The sequence below is a fragment of the Dama dama genome, unplaced genomic scaffold (assembly GCF_033118175.1).
Source record: "Dama dama isolate Ldn47 unplaced genomic scaffold, ASM3311817v1 ptg000115l, whole genome shotgun sequence".
Lineage (NCBI taxonomy): Eukaryota > Metazoa > Chordata > Mammalia > Artiodactyla > Cervidae > Dama > Dama dama.
Window position 1 is genome coordinate 1,572,177 of NW_026870926.1, and position 3,702 is coordinate 1,575,878.

Sequence of the window (3,702 nt, forward strand, 5' to 3'; positions counted from 1 at the left end):
GAGCTTCATAATGTGTCAAAAATATGAGTAGCATTAAAGGGGCTGAAAAATAAGAGGAGCATGAAGTGGTGTAGAAAATCATGAAGAGCCTGAAAAGATGTGAAAAATATGAAGAGCTTTAAAAAGTGTCAAAAATATGAGGAGCATGAAACGGTCGAAAAAATAGGAGGAGCATGAAGAGGTGTTGAAAAACATGAAGAGCCTGAAAAGGTGTGAAAAATATGAAGAGCTTCAAAAGGTGTCAAGAATATGAGAAGCATGAAACGGTCTGAAAATAGGAGGAGCATGAAGCGGTGTTCAAAAATATGAAGAGCCTGAAAAGATGTGAAAAAATAAACAGCTTCAAAAGGTGTCAAAAATATGAGGAGCACGAAATGGCCTGAAAAATAGGAGGAGCATGAAACGGTGTTGAAAAGCCTGAAAAGCTGTGAAGAATATGAAGAGCTTCAAAAGGTTTCAAAAATATGAGGAGCATGAAACTGTCTAAAAAATAGGAGGAGCATGAACCGGTGTTGAAAAACATGAAGAGCATGAAAAGTGTGAAAAATATGAAGAGCTTCAAAAGGTGTCAAAAATATGACGACCATGAAACAATCTGAAAAATATGAGGAGCCTGAAACGGTCTGAAAAATAGGAGGAGCATGAACTGGTCTTGAAAAACATGAAAATCCTGAAAAGGTGTTCAAAAACATGAAGAGCCTGAAAAGGTGTGAAAAATATGAAGAGCTTCAAAAGGTGTCAAAAATATGAGGAGTATGAAACGGTCTGAAATATAGGAGGAGAATGAAGTGGTGTTGAAAAACATGAAGAGCATGAAAATGTGTGAAAAATATAAAGAGTTTCAAGAGGTGTCAAAAATATGAGGAGCATAAAACGGTCTGAAAAATAGGAGGAGCATGAAGCGTTGTTCAAAAACATGAAGAGCCTGAAAAGGTGTGAAATATATGAAGACCTTCAAAAGTTGTCAAAAATATGAGGAGCAGGAAACGGTCTGAAAAATAGGAGGAGCATGAAGTGGAGTTGAAAAGCATGAAGAGCCTGAAAAGGTGTGAAAAATATGAAGAGCTTCAAAATGTGTCAAAAATATGAGGAGCATGAAACGGTCTGCAAAATAGGAGGAGCATGAAGCGGTGTTCAAAAACATGAAGAGCCTGAAAATGTGTGAAAAATATTAGGGGCATGAAACGGTCTGAAAAATATGAGGAGCATGAAACGGTCTGCAAAATAGGAGGAACATGAAACGGTGTTGAAAATCATGAAGAGCTTCAAAAGGTGTCAAAATATGAGGAGCATGAAACGGTCTGAAAAATATGAGGAGCATGAAACGGTCTGCAAAATAGGAGGAGCATGAAACGGTGTTGAAAATCATGAAGAGCTTCAAAACTTTTTCAAAAATATGAGGAGCATGAAACGTTCTGAAAAATAGGAGGAGCATGAAGCGGTGTTGAAAAACATGAAGAGCCTGAAAAGGTGTGAAAAACATGAAGAGCCTGAAAAGGTGTGGAAAATATGAAGAGCTTCAAAAGGTGTCAAAAATATGGGAAGCATGAAACTTTCTGAAAAATAGGAGGAGCATGAAGTTGAGTTGAAAAACCTGAAGAGCCTGAAAAGGTGTGAAAAATAAGAATAGCTTCAAAAGCTGTGAAAAATATGAAGAGCTTCAAAAGGTGTAAAAATTATGAGGTGCATGAAACGGTCTGAAAAATAAGAGGAGCACAAAACGGTCTGAAAAATATGAGGAGCATGAAATGGTGTGAAGAAAATGAAGAGCCTGAAAAGGTGTGAAAAATATGAAGAGTTTCAAAAGGTGTCAAAAAATATGATGAGCATGAAACAGTCTCAAAAATAGGAGGAGCAGAAACGGTCTGATAAACAGGAGGAGGATGAAACGGTGTTGAAAATCATGAAGAGCTTCAAAACTTTTTCAAAAATATGAGGAGCATGAAACGTTCTGAAAAATAGGAGGAGCATGAAACGGTGTTCAAAAATATGAAGAGCCTGAAAAGGTGTGACAAATATGAATAGCTTCAAAAGGTGTGAAAAATATGAAGAGCTTCAAAAGTTATGAAAAATATGAGGAGCTTGAAAAGGTCTGAAAAAAAGGAGGAGCATGAAGCGGTGTTCTAAAACATGAAGAGCCTGAAAACGTGTGAAAAATATGAAGAGCTTCAAAAGGTGTGAAAAATATGAGGAGCATGAAACGGTCTGAAAAAAAGGAGGAGCATGAAGCGGTGTTCAAAAACATGAGGAGCGTGAAAAGGTGTGAAAATTATGAAGAGCTTCAAAACGTGTGAAAAATATAAATAGATTCAAAACGTGTCAAAAAAATGAGGAGAAGGATACGGTCTGAAAAATAGGAGGAGCAGAAACGGTCTGATAAATAGGAGGAGCATGAAGCGGTGTTCAAAAATATGAAGAGCCTGAAAAGATGTGAAAAAATAAACAGCTTCAAAAGGTGTCAAAAATATGAGGAGCACGAAATGGCCTGAAAAATAGGAGGAGCATGAAACGGTGTTGAAAAGCCTGAAAAGCTGTGAAGAATATGAAGAGCTTCAAAAGGTTTCAAATATATGAGGAGCATGAAACTGTCTGAAAAATAGGAGGAGCATGATTCGGTGTTGAAAAACATGAAGAGCATGAAAAGTGTGAAAAATATGAAGAGCTTCAAAAGGTGTCAAAAATATGAGGAACATGAAACAATCTGAAAAATATGAGGAGCCTGAAACGGTCTGAAAAATAGGAGGAGCATGAACTGGTCTTGAAAAACATGAAAAGCCTGAAAAGGTGTTCAAAAACATGAAGAGCCTGAAAAGGTGTGAAAAATATGAAGAGCTTCAAAAGGTGTCAAAAATATGAGGAGTATGAAACGGTCTGAAATATAGGAGGAGAATGAAGTGGTGTTGAAAAACATGAAGAGCATGAAAATGTGTGAAAAATATAAAGAGTTTCAAGAGGTGTCAAAAATATGAGGAGCATAAAACGGTCTGAAAAATAGGAGGAGCATGAAGCGTTGTTCAAAAACATGAAGAGCCTGAAAAGGTGTGAAATATATGAAGACCTTCAAAAGGTGTCAAAAATATGAGGAGCAAGAAATGGTATGAAAAATAGGAGGAGCATGAAGCGGTGTTGAAAAACATGAAGAGTCTGGAAAGGTGTGAAAAATATGAAGAGCTTCAAAACGTGTCAAAAATACGAGGATCATGAAACGGTGTGAAAAATAGGAGGAGCATGAAGCGGTGTTGAAAAACATGAAGAGCCTGAAAAGGTGAGAAAAATATGAAGAGCTTCAAACGGTGTCAAAAATAAGAGGAGCATGAAACAGTCTGAAAAATAGGAGGAGCATGAAACGGTGTTCAAAAACATGAAGAGACTGAAAGGTGTGAAAAATATGAAGAGCTTCAAAAGGTGTCAAAAATATGAGGAGCATGAAACGGTCTGAAAAATTGGAGGAACATGAAGCTGTGTTGAAAACATGAAGAGCCTGAAAAGCTGTGAAAAATATGAAGAGCTTCAAAAGGTGTCAAAAATATGAGGAGCATGAAACAGTATGAAAAATAGCAGGAGCATTAAGTGGTGTTTAAAAACATGAAGAGCGTGAAATGGTGTGAAAAATATGAAGAGCTTGAAAAGATGTCAAAAATATGAGGAGCATGAAACAGTATGAAAAATAGGAGGAGCATGAAGCGGTGTTTAAAAACATGA